Raw genomic sequence first — 13705 nt, forward strand, 5'->3', positions numbered from 1 at the left:
TTCTATTCTATTCTATTCTATTCTATTCTATTCTACTCTATTCTATTCCGTTCCATTCCGTTCCATTCCGTTCCATTCCGTTCTGTTCCGTTCCTTTCTATTCTAACCAAGTTAACGAGCAGCTGTCATAGGACAACTTTGGGTTTCTTCCCCTAAAGGGCAGCTAAGGTACCTCTTGGGCTGGTTAGGTGATGCCAGGAGGGGTTAACAGTAAAGGTGAGCCTCATCTATGGTCTGATCCCATGGGCAACCAAGCAGCCACCCGGAGAAGGAGCAGGAAGTGATGGACCATGGTGGGGAGGGCAGGGTTGGAACTCGATGGTCTTTATGGTCTGTTTTAACCCAAACTGTTCTGTGAGTCTGTGATGTGGAGCTGCTGCTGAAACCCTACTGGAGGGGTCAACCTGGCAGAAGGGGGGTGGCTGGGCACCACTGGGAGGACTGGCCCCATCCTCTTGCCCCCATGTCCCCGTCAGTGCTCTTGCTGACCACTGAGCAGATCCCTTCTCAGGCTTCTCCAGGCTCAACAGCCCCAGGGCTCTCAGCCTTTCCTCCTCACAGAGATGCTCCAGGCCCCTCTGCATCTTTGAAACCTCTGATGGATTGTCTCCAGTACTTTCCTGTCTCTCTTGAACTGGACCAAATATTCCAGATATGGCCTCACTAGGGCAGAACAGCGGGGGACAAGAACCTCATTTGACCTGCTGGCTACACTCTTCTCCATGCACCCAGGAGACCATTGGCCTTCTTGGCCACAAGAGCACACTGCTGGCTCATGGTTGACTTGCTGCCCACCTACCTTGTAGGTTAATTGTGCTGTTTCTATCTGAGGTGATTCAGCAGGCAGGGGGCCAGGGCACCAGCTTAGCTTGGTGCTGATCTTTTCAAAGAGATTCTCCGTCCTCCTGGAAGTTTTGTCCTGAGTTTGTGAGACCACCAGCTCTCAGGAGAGGTGGGACCAATCCAGATATCACTCCAGACAGCACAGCAGACATCACACCAGGCATCACACCATGCCAGTTCTCCTCATGCTCAGGCTGTATGTCTGATTTCTTATTACCAATTCTCTTTGTTCCCCTCCGCCTGCTGCTGGTCCTTCTCACGCTGAAGCAGGCGAGCAGCAGAACGTGTGTTGGGTTTTGAAGTGCAGACAGCTTTCTTTTCCAGTGTTTCATTTAAAAACCCCTTCAACACTGCAGCTCTGAGATGTCCCCCTTTCTGCCAAGCCTTCACATTGCTCCCATCTTTTGTTCTGCTGCCTTTAATCCTGGTCCCCCTTCAGGGTAGCGGGGAGGGGGCTCCTGCCAGAGGTATCCAGAATAAAAAGCTCTCCACCAGGGCCTGCCTTGCTTTCTGCCTCCATTCCTCCAGCATCCTCCACGATTCCATCCCTTCCTTGCTCTGCAGCTATTCCCAAACTCTCCTCCAGCATCCTCCATGATTCCATCCCTTCCTTGCTCTACAGCTGTTCCCAAACTCTCCTCAGCATCCTCCATGATTCCATCATTCTCTTTGTATCTCTCCAGCTGTTCCCAAACTCTCCTCAGCATCCTCCATGATTCCATCATTTCCTTTGTATCTCTCCAGCTGTTCCCAAGTTCTCTTCCAGCATCCTCCACAATTCCATCCCTTCCTTGCTCTACAGCTGTTCACAAACTCCCTTCCACAATCCTCTATGATTCCATTCCCTTTATACCTCTCCAACTGTTCCCAAACGTCCCTCCATCACACCCCCATGATTCCATCCCCTTTGTGTCCCTCCAACCATTCCCAAACTCCCCTCCAGCATCCTCCATGACTCCATCCCCTTTGCCTCTCTCTCCAGCTGTCTCCCAACTCCTCTTCAACCCCTGAAGCTGCAGATCCCTCCATGCCCCACGTAGGAGCACAGGGGTGGAATCTGTGCAGCATTTGGATCTCAGGAAGGTGTTTGGGGTTTTGTTTTCCTCTCTGGCTTTTGGCAGACACTGGGATGAGGTGGCTAAGGCTGATTCCCAGTGGCTCCCAGCCCTTGACTCGGCTGGTTTCCTAGTCAGGAGATGAATCACAGAAGCACTTTTGCTCTTGGAAATGTTGCCTGTGCACATAAGTGGATTTTGATCCCTTCCTTCCAGCTGCTGCCATTCTAAGTGCCCGTGTGCAGCGTGTTAGGGCTCCCCAGATAACAGCCTTTGGAGCAGTGCTCCTTCAGCAAATCCATGCAAAACCATCTGTGATTTTCTGCTCTTGGGTGGATAATTGGATTGTAGTGCAGGGTGGGCTTGGGATTTGGGTTTCTTTCCTCGCCTGGAAACTAGAAGGTGCTTACAAGCAGGCTCCAAGAAGCTTTCAGGCACGAACAAAGCTCCTGCGTGGCTGGAGGCGAGCTGCTTGCCACCAGTGTGGCCAGTTAGAGAATCACAGAGTCAACACAGAACTGTGGAATCACAAAATCATGGAATCCTAGATTGCTTTGGGTAGGAAGTGACTTCTAAAAGTCATTTAGACCAGGCCCGCTCCCCCTGCAGGGACAGCTGCAATCAGAGCAGGTTGCTCAGAGCCCCAACCAACCTGACCTGCAATGGCTCCAGGGATGGGGCAGCTCCCACCAATCTGGGCAGCCTGGGCCAGGCTCTCAGCACCCTCAGTGTCAAACATTTCTCCCTCTTCCAGTCTGAATCTCCCTCTTTCAGTTCAAACCATCACCCCTTGCCCTGTCACAAACAGGCCCTGCTCAAAAGTCGGTCCCCAGGGACTGAATCCCCATCCCTGAGTATGTTTCAAACCCGCAGAGAGGTGGTGCTGAGGGACATGGGGGTTAGAGAATGGTTTGACTCAGTGATCCTAAAGGTCTTTTTTGAACTGAAATGGTTCCATGAACCTATGAAAACAAAGCAAAGTACAGAAAACAATCCATGACCAGGAATTAGGATGGGGGATGGAGCTGAAGGGTGCTGGATAATGCTGCAAGCAGGCCCTGGTGGCTGCCCAGCTGTGGTTTGGTGATGATCCTGCTGCCCTAACCATGCTCATGAAGGGTCTGGATGTGTCAGCATGTGGCCAGTGAGCTCCAGGGCTGCAGAAATAACTGTTTGCCTAGAGAGGTGGTAGAGTCCTTGCCCCTGGAGGTGTTCAAGAAACATGTAGACTTGGCACTCTGGGACATGGGTTAATGGCCATGGCAGTGTTAGGTTGACTGCTGGACTCTATGATCTTAGAGGCCTTTTCCAACCAAAGAGGTCTATGATTCTAAGCATCCCAGAAATGTGCAAACAAACACAGGGCTGGCTCTGCCCACACCTGAGCCTTACCCTCTCCCCACCCAGGAGCTATGATGCTTCTCCCCCCTCATCTCCGGCAGAGACAGCCTCAGTTTGCAATTGGTGTCTCTTGCAGGGAAGCCCAAACTGGTGTCTGAGGGGGGAAAAAAAAACAAGGCACACCTCTCACTGAGCCAGCAGTGATGGAGAAGTGCTTACAAATGCACTTGATGTTTGATGGGTTTGTTGTTGGTTTTATTAAGGAACAGCAACTGTCTCCCATCTGCCAGCTCGAGAGCCACCGAGCGCATCCCAGCACAGCCAGACGGCTGCAAAATCAACCTCCCAGGCTCTTCCCCCTCTGGAGATGGAAGAGTCATCAAGAGCTGTTGGCTCTGCTGGCATGAGGATGATGCTCACCTGATTTATTATCTCTCCTCAGCACACAAAGAAGAGGATTCTTCCCAGGAAGAAAAGTTGGCAACTGGAGGCGGTCCCTTGGAAACAGGCAGCATTTGTCTGAGCATTCAGTCAAAGGAGCAGGGGGAGAAAGGGAAGGAACTGCTGGAGTGGGTCCAGAGGAGGCCAGGAAAGATGGCCAGAAGGCTTGGAGCACCTCCCCTGTGGGGACAGGCTGAGACAGCTGGGGCTATTCAGCCTGGAGAAAAGAAGGCTGCAGGGAGACCTTCAGGTGGCCTTCCAGTACCTGAAGGGGGCCACAAGAATGCTGGGGATGGACTTTTGGCAGCGATGGCATGAGGGGCAACGGGTTGCACCTTGAGGAGGAGAGATTTAGACTGCAGACTAGGAAGAAACTGTTTGCTGTGAGGGTGGGGAGACACTGGAACAGGTTGCTCAGGGAGGTTGGGGATGCTCCCTCCCTGGAGGTGTTCCAGGCCAGGCTGGATGAGGCCTTGAGCAACCCGATCCAGCGGGAGGTATCCCTTGCCCATGGCAGGGGGGGTTGGAACTGGATGATCTTTAAGCTGCCTTCCAACCCAAACCATTCTGTGATCTTTAAATTTATGAGCCTGCAGCAGAGGAAGATTAACACACACACACAAATAAAAGGGAGGGGAAAAAAAAAGGAGAAATAGGAGAAATTGAGCAATTGGAGGTAGCTGCAAACCTGGGCTGCAGCCAGGCAGCCAGGGTTCCTGTTTGGGGAAGGCTGCAGACCTGCAGAGACGAGTTTTACACCTTCAGCAAAGCAAACATCAGCCTCAGCCTTGATTATTTTCTGCAGAATTACAGGATCCAGAGATGGAAAAGACCCATTAACTCATCTTGCCACTTCCCTGCAGGGCAGAGCAGGACTGCTCCCGCAGGAGATTATTTTTAGCCCTGTTGAACAGAGTTTTCAACGCCTCATGACAAGGGGGAAGGGAGGGTGAGGGGTGTGTGTGTGTGGGGGGGTGGGTTTCTTTCCAAGGGATTTAAGATGTATGAATGATAAACCAGGTTCCACCAAAAGGGAGGGGGGATAGAAAAAAAAAAGGCTTGACCCAGAGATGAAACAAGGATCAAAGCACTGCTCTGAGGTTCAGAGAGGTTTGCCTGCGTGTTTTCCTCTCTCTCTAACATGTTTCTGCATCTCTCTGCAGCGAGGCTTGCCTGGGAAAGAAGCAGAGGCAACCGAGCCCTGGGTTCTCCAGGGACTTTTGTTCTTACAGCAAAGAAGAATTGTGACAATTGCTCTGGGAGATGCTTCACACAGGCATCCTGGGGAAACGTGGCACACGCTGGTGTGCAGGGGGAGAAGGAGGAGGCACAGCGCTGCTAGGGGGAGCAGCACACAGCCCACACTGTGCCACAGACTCGGTAGATGGAGATGAGGTGTGATTTCTGGCACAGCTTTGGGGGAATTGGGGGGGTGGGTTTGTTGGGGGGGCATGAAGAAGAGTGTGGCCAGCAGGTTAAGAGAGGATCTCCTCATCTGCTCTGCCCACATGAGGCCACAGCTGGGTCGGGTTCTGGGTTTCCCAGTTCAAGAGAGACAAGGAACTACTGAAGGTGTATTTTTCACTAGACCAAGTGGCTCAGAGCTCCAGCAGACCCTAGACAGGGATGTGGCACCCACAGTCTTTCAGGGCAACTTGCTGCATGGTCTCACCACCCACATGACCAGAGGCAGCTCTTGTGTGTCCAACCCCTCACCAGCCTGAAGGGCCAGGGCTGGACCTACCCCCATGCCCACAGGTGTATGTCTCCTGGTCTGGGAATACCAGGAGAAGACAGAGGAGCCCAGGTGCAGCTGCTGGTGGGGTCTGTTGTGGTCCTTGTTCAGCTCCTGCAGCTCCTTAAAAAGGGGACACAGACACTGTGCTCTTCCCTGAACTCACCTCCCCCTCCATCCTGCAACCCTCTTTGATCTCAGAACTAAAATGGTTTGCAGCCTGTGAGTGTTCTTTTGGCTTGGTGTGGATTGGGCAATGCAGGGAGCAGCCACGGGGGCTGGTGAAACCTTCTGTTTGTGCCCAGAGCAATTGCAAACAGGTTGCAAATGTTTTCAGTGGCTGTTTCAGGGGGAAAAGGGGAGGAACTGGGCTTGGATGTTGCCTCTGAGGTGATTGTTTGCAGGCCAGTAATTCAGGTTGCAGACAAGGCCCCATTGAACTCTGTGGGGATGATGGAGCAGTTCAGTCATTAACCCTGGGGAGCCAGCTGCTGCTTGTGTGCTGTGGGGCTGCCAAGAGCTGGATCTGCTGGATGTTGGGCCAGTAGGGACAGGACGTGGCTCTGAGCTGCCCAAGGGCTTGGTCTGAGTTTTGGGAACCTTGTCTGACCTAGCTTTTGGGCAACCTCTGCAACCTCAGCTGACTCCATTTTTGGGTAGCCACCTGGGCTGAGCTGGATTTTGGGTAACCTCTGCAAGCTGGCTCAGGAACCTGCTCAAGACTCCACAAAGTGAGGTGTGGAGCTCAAGAGGTCTGGAGCTTAAAGACTTGGCCACTGCCTGAGAGCTTCTCTTAGAATCATAGAATCAACAAGGTTGGAAAAGACCTCAAAGATCATCACCCAAGACCTCATGACTAGACCATGGCACCAAGTGCCACCTCCAATCCCCTCTTGAGCACCTCCAGGGATGGTGACTCCACCACCTCCCTGGGCAGCACATTCCAATGGCTAACAACTCTCTCTGGGAAGAACTTTCTCCTCACCTCCAGCTTAATCTTCCCCTGGCACAGCTTGAGACTGTGTCTTCTTGTTCTGGTGCTGGTTGCTTGAGAGAAGAGACCAACCCCCTCCTGGCTACAACCTCCCTTCAGGTAGTTGTAGAGAGCAATGAGGTCTCCCCTGAGCCTCCTCTGCTCCAGGCTAAGCAACCTCAGCTCCCTCAGCCTCTCCTCACAGGGCTGTGCTCAAGGCCTCCCACCAGCTTCCCCATCCCCTGGCTGTAGCAACAGCACCCTTGAGGTGTGCAAGCAGGAAAGCACACAGCAGCAACCCCACATCCATATTAGGTTCATGGCAGTGCCCAGGGAGGGAGAAGATCAACCTGGGTGCTGCCTCCCTGACATGAGCACCCAGGACACCCATCTGTGCTTCAGAGGAGGTTGCAGGAGCTGCAACCCTACTTAGAAACACTATGAACTCCCTTGGGATACTGTAATGGCCACACACTGCTTCCATTGACACCAGTGTGACCAAATCCTGTGAGGTAGGGCTGAGGGACCTGGGGTTGTTCAGCCTGGAGAAAAGGAGGCTGAGGGGAGACCTTCTGGTTCTCTACAACTCCCTGAAGGGAGGTTGGAGCCAGGTGGGGGTTGGTCTCTTCTCCCAAGGAACAAGAAACAGGACAAAACCAAAGAGCCTCAAGTTGCCCCGGGGGAGGTTTAGGTTGGACATGAGGAACAATTTCTTGTTGTCCAGGGAGGTGGTTGGGGCGCCGTCCCTGGAGGTGTTTAAGCCCAGGCTGGATGAGGCTCTGGCCAGCCTGATCTAGTGTGGGGTGTCCCTGCCCATGGCAGGGGGGCTGGAACTCGATGATCCTTGTGGTCCCTTCCAACTCTGACTGATACTATGATGATGCTTTCTTCCCCTTGATGGTTGTCCAGGCCTGTCCCAGGCTGCCCAGGACAGCAGAGGAGTCCCAGCCCCTGGAGGGGTTTCAGTGCTATGGAGGTGTGGTGCTGAGGGCCATGGCTTGGTGCTGACCTGGCAGTGCTGGGGGAATGTTTGTACTTTACGATCTGGAAGGCCTCTTTCAACAAAAATGATTCCATAGTTCTACAGCAATGCAAAAGCCAAGGTCCCAAAGCAGGTTGAGATCATGCTGCCAAGGGTCTCACCACAATCTCTTCACAGGGAGGGCAGTGAGACCCTGGGACAGGCTGCCCAGGGGGGCTGTGGTTGTCCCTTCCCTAGTGGTGTTCAAGGCCAGGTTGGATGGCGCCTAGCAGGAGGTGTCCCTGCCTGTGGCAGAGGGGAGGGTTGAAATAAGATGATCTTCAAGGTTCCTCCCAACCCAACCCATTCTATGACTCTATGACTCACTCCCCCATGGGATTTGAGGCATTCCTCCCATGTTTCCCTCGACCTTTCTTCCCCCCACCCCTTGCAGCTGAGGGGAGGCGGAAATGTTTGTCTGCAAGAAGCAGGTCTCTGGCTGAATTCCTCTCCTGTGGTGGTGGTGGTGGTGGTGGGAGGGGGGGGAAAACCTGTGCTGGTGAGAGCTTTAATTTTATGTGCCTGTGCTTTGCCCAAAAAGCATTAGCTTCACATTATCACACAGGGGTAAGTCAACAAATGGGGAAAAATCCACACAGGTTAACATTTTCTCCCCCCCCCCTCCCCCCCCTTTACTTTTCCTACACCTTTGGAGGCGAAACCCAAGCTCCACTCCTAAGCTGCAGCGATTTATGGGTGGGTTGAGAAGCTGAGGGGGGTTTAAATATTGCATCTCTGGGATGCTGGCAAGCCTTGCTTCCTATAAATCTTCAACCAGCCTTTCTAAGCCCCCTCTCTGCCAGCTGCTTTCATGCCTTCAGAACCTTTTGCTGTGCAGTAGCCTATGAAAATATTGAAACAGAGCCCAGAGCAACACCAGGATATGAAGGGAGAGGGAGGAAAAAAAAACCAACAACCCCAACCCAACAACTTTAAGATGTTTTGCAACCATTTATTTAATTTTTATAGATAGATTCATTTTTTTTTTGCACTGAACCTGCCAAATCTTTAATTTTTCCAGTTTACAAGTGAGAGCCTCTAAACCATCTGTTTGCTGTCAACTGATGTTTGTTTGGAAAGGGGGGGTGGGTGGTGGTGGGGGGGTGGGGGTGGTGTTATGATTTTCTTTCCTTTTTCCATCTCGTGCTCCTGCTCTAACAGCTAAGTACAAGGGGAGAACCGCTCCAGGGTTGGGGGGAGAGTGGCTGGAGAGCTGCCTGGCACGAAAGGCTCTGGAGGTGTTGGTCGACAGCCAGAAGATAAGCCAGGGTGTGCGCCCGGGTGGGCCCCAAGAAGGCTGGTGCCATCCTGGTCTAGGGCAGCAACAACGTGACCAGCAGGGGTAGGGGGCTGATTGTGCCCCTGCACTGGGCACTGGGGAGGTCACACTTTGACTCCTGGGTTCAGTTTTGAGCCCCTTACTCTGAGAAGGACATAGAGGTGCTGGAGCAGGTCCAGAGAAGGGCAACGAAGCTGGTGAAGGGTCTGGATCGCAAGCCTTGTGAGGAGCAGCTGAGGGGCCTGGGGTTGTTCAGCCTGGAGAAAAGGAGGCTGAGGGGAGACCACCTGGCTCTCTGCAGCCCCCTGAGAGTAGGCTGGAGCCAAGCAGGGGTTGGTGTCTTCTCCCTGGTATCAGGTGATGGAACAAGAGGAAATGGCCTGAAGCTATGCCAGGGGAGGTTTAGGTTGGATGGAATGGGATGGGATGGAATGGGATGGAATGGGATGGAATGGAATGGAATGGAATGGAATGGAATGGAATGGAATGGAATGGAATGGAATGGAATGGAATGGAGCGGAACAGAGTAGAATAGAATAGAATAGAATAGAATAGAATAGAATAGAATAGAATAGAATAGAATAGAATAGAATAGAATAGAATAGAATAGAATAGAATAGAATAGAATAGAATAGAATAGAATAGAATAGAAGAATAGACCATACCAGACCAGTTTGGAAGAGACCTTTGAGATCATCACATCCAACCTACCATCCAACACCATCTAATCAACTAAACCATGGCACCAAGCACCCCATCCAGTCTCCTCCTAAACACCTCCAGTGATGGTGACTCCACCACCTTCCTGGGCAGCACATTCCCAAGGCCAATCTCTCTTTCTGCGAAGAATTTCTTCCTAACATCCAGCCTAAACCTCCCCTGGCACGACCTGAGACTGTGTCCTCTTGTTCTGGTGCTGCTTGCCTGGGAGAAGAGACCAACCCCCACCTGGCTACAACCTCCCTTCAGGGAGTTGTAGAGAGCAATAAGGTCTCCCCTGAGCCTCCTCTTCTCCAGGCTAAGCAGCCCCAGCTCCCTCAGCCTCTCCTCATAGGGCTGTGCTCCAAACCCCTCCCCAACTTTGTTGCCCTTCTCTGGACACCTTCCAGCAACTCAACATCTTTCCTAAACTATGGAAAGTGTGGTCAGGCACTGGAACAGGCTGCCCAGGGAGGTGGTGGAGTCACCATCCCTGGAGGTGTTCAAGAAACCTGTGGCCATGGCACTCGGGGCACAAGGTTTATTTGCCACGGCGGTGTTGGGCTGATGGTTGCACCCGGTGGTCTTGGAGACCTTTTCCAACCAGAACCATTGCCTGATCCTATGAACCACTCCAGTGAACTCCAGAAATGGCAGCTTTCCTGCTTTTGTTTCATAAGCCAGTTAGGATCCTAGGATTTAATCAAAAAAATGGAGCAGTCAGTGTCTTTAATCAATCAAACACAGAGATCAAAACAGGGGGGGTGGGAATAAGGTACATAGGAAATGTTTCGTGGAGCCCAGCAGCCTGAAGGAGCTTTAGTTCCAACATAATAGCTACCAGGAGGCATTCTAACAAACCTTACCAAAAATACCCTCCAAAACTGCTGGTCATGGTGTGTTTCCCCCCACTCCCACCCCCCCTCCCACCCCCAGATAAAAAGGGCAAAGGCAATTTAAAGCTTAAAAGCAATTCCAACCTTTTATCTCATTAAGTATTAAAACCAAGCCAGCAGCAGCCGTGCTGAGGCTGTGGGGAGCTCGCAGCGCTATGAATGAGGCTGGTGGTGTCCAAACCTCCCTTTGCTCACCTCATTTTACAGACTCACAGGTGGCATCAGGTTGGGAGGGACCCCCAAAGGTTATCTTGACCAGCTCTTGCTGTCATGAGCAGGGGCACCTCAGCTGGAGCGGGCTGCCCAGGGTGACATCAAGTCCCTTCTTGAATGTTTCCAGGGCTGGGGCCACGACCACATCCCTGGGCATCCTGCTCCAGTGTCTCACCACCCTCACTGTGAAGAGCTTCGTCCTAATGTTCAACCTAAATCTGCCCTGTTCCAGTTTCAAACCACTGCCCCTCATCCTATCCCCACAGGCTCTTCTGAACAGTCCCTCCCCAGCCTGCCTGGATGTCTCCTTCAGATATTGAAATGCAGCTCTAAGGTCTCCCTGGAGTCTTCTCTTCCCCAGGCTGAACAGCCCCAACTCTCCCAGCCTGTCCCCATAGGAGAGGTGCTCCAACCCTCTGATCAGCTTCATGGCCCTAACCCAGTGGTCAGGCTTGCCCCCATGCATGCCTGGAGTGTTCCCTCTTTTCCACAGGGATTTTGGTACCAGCACCACACCTCCAAGGTAGATTTATGGCTTTACAGCATGGAAATAAGAAGCAAGGAGATGGGAAGTGCAGTCCTTGTTCCCCTGGCAACCCTCCATCCCTCTCCTGCCTGTGCATGAGGACACAAACCAGGGGGCTGGGATGATGCTGCATCCAGGTTTTTCACCTCCTCCTGAAGCATCTCACCCTTGTGGCATGAGGTTATGGGCACTTGGGGACCCAGCTGGGACCAGCCAGGGAAAAACCAAGTCATCTCGATGGGAATGAAGTGACCCAGCACCTCCTCTGTGCTGGCTGAGTCCCTGTTTAGCTGGAGTGCTGGCCATGGTTAATGATACTGGCCACAGTAATGATGCCTGGGTCTCAGCAGGCCACAAACTCCAAGCTGATTGGGGTGCCACATGGAATGGAATGGAATGGAATGGAATGGAATGGAATGGAATGGAATGGAGAATAGAATAGAATGGAATGGAATGGAATGGAGAATGGAGAATGGAATGGAATGGAATGGAATGGAATGGAATAGAATAGAATAGAATAGAATAGAATAGAATAGAATAGAATAGAATAGAATAGAATAGAATAGAATAGAATAGAATAGAATAGAATAGAATAGAATAGAATAGAATAGAATAGAATAGAATTAACCAGGTTGGAAAAGACCTTTGAGATCATCAAGTCCAACCTAACATCCAACACCATCTAATCAACTAAACCAAGCACCCCATCCAGTCTCTTCCTAAACACCTCCAGCATGACCCTGAGGAATAATGATGGAGAGGAACTGAACTTGGGGGGGGTCTGACAGTGTGTCAGAACTGTGGCCCCACAACAGGGGCTGTACTGGGTGTCACCACCCCTCATCAGGCCATGGAGACCCCAGAAGCAACCTTTGCTCCCCACAGAAATCCTGCAGGACCCTCAGAATCTTCACAGCCTCTGCTGGACTTTCCCCAGTAGTTCCCTCTCTACAACTGGGGAGTCCAGGGCTGGGCCCTATACTCCAGATGTGGCCTCACTAGGACAAAGTAGAGTGGGAGGGAGAACCTCCTGCTGGCCACACTCTTCTTCATGCATCCCAGGAGACCTTCTTGGCCACAATTGCACATTGCTGGCTCATGGTGACCTTGTTGTCCATCAGCACTCCCAGGTCCTTCTCCACAGAGTTGCTTCCCATCAGGTCAAGCCCTCACCTGCACTGGTGCAGGAGGTTATTCCTCCCCAGGTGCAGGACCTTACACTTGTGGGTGAACTTCTTGACGTTTCTTCCCACCCAGCCCTCTTGATGTCTCCCTGAATGGCAGCCAGTGGCCATCTGATGCCCACAGTATTGTCCTCTTGCCTCCACTTTTGGAGATGGATGCTGCTCATCCATGATTAGCACACCAGGAGCCTGGGTGCTAGCAAATGTCACCCACATCAGGAAACTGGGGGGGCTTTGATTCCTGCCCAAGAGCCAGGCTCTGAGTCTCCTGGCCCTGCAACAACCAACCAGAGCTTTGCTGGTGCTACTACATAAAATTCCCTCTGAATCCAGGGGACTGGGGGTTTTTTCAAATCACTTTTAAAGGCCTCCAGGGGCTCCAGATATTCTCACACAACCTTCCTCTTTTATTTGTCCCCTCATTGTAATCCCCTCCACTTAGGGTGTGTGGGCAGAGCTGAACATCTGGCTCTCATCACACCTTCTGTTGACTCCCTGCTCAGCACCAGGGCTGGGATGGCTCCCAGATGTTGCAGTGTGTTGGTGCCCTGTCAGCCTCTAGCTTTTATGGTAGGGGTTAAGCAGAGATGGGGTTGAAAGTAGCAGGCTGGGGGGGGTGTGGATTGACAAAGTGTTAGCAGCGGGTTAGGGGCGTGAAGGGCAAGGGCAGGTTTCACAGGCGTGCCTTGGAGAGGTCTTGTTCTGGGCAGGAGAGCCTGCAGAAGTTATTCAGGGCTTCAGAAGCTTCTGTGTGGGATGTGGGAAGCCTGTCTGGGCTGGATGGGAGGGTGATGGATGATCTTTCCTGCCTTCCCCATGAACCTCATCCCTGAGGCTCTTTTCCATAGAATTGTTTTGGTTGGAAAAGACCTCTAAGATCATTGTGTCCACCCATCAACCCAACGCCTCCATGGACATTTTGGGGTGCTCTGCTCCATTTGCAGGTCAAGGCATGGCATGTTGGGTTTGCCTCTCCATGTGATGGGAGAGGAGGGGAGCAAGGCCAGCAATACAGCTGCCATGGTTGTCACACAGCCTGTCCCAGGGCTTGAAGAAGAGCTGGTGGGCTCCTGCAGCACTCACCCAACCGTGTGGTGAGACACTGGAACAGGTTGCCCAGGGAGGTGGTAGAAGCCTCATCCCTGGAGGTTTTGGAGGCCAGGCTGGATGTGGCTCTGAGCAACCTGATGCAGTGTGAGGTGTCCCTGCCCGTGGCAGGGGGGTTGGAACTGGATGATCCTTGAGGTCCCTTCCAACCCTGACACTTCTATGGCAAGAGGACACAGTCTCAAGCTGCACCAGGGGAGGTTTAGGATGGATGTGAGGAAAAAAATCTTGACAGAAAGAGAGTTTGGCCATTGGAATGTGCTGCCCAGGGAGGTGGTGGAGTCACCATCACTGGAGGTGTTTAAGAAGAGACTGGATGAGGCACTCAGTGCCATGGTTTAGTTGATTAGATGGTGTTGGGTGCTAGGTTGGACTCCATGATCTCGAAGGTC

This window comes from Melanerpes formicivorus, unplaced genomic scaffold (genome assembly GCF_026170545.1).
Source record: "Melanerpes formicivorus ecotype bairdi unplaced genomic scaffold, bMelFor1.0.p_v2 SCAF_10, whole genome shotgun sequence".
Lineage (NCBI taxonomy): Eukaryota > Metazoa > Chordata > Aves > Piciformes > Picidae > Melanerpes > Melanerpes formicivorus.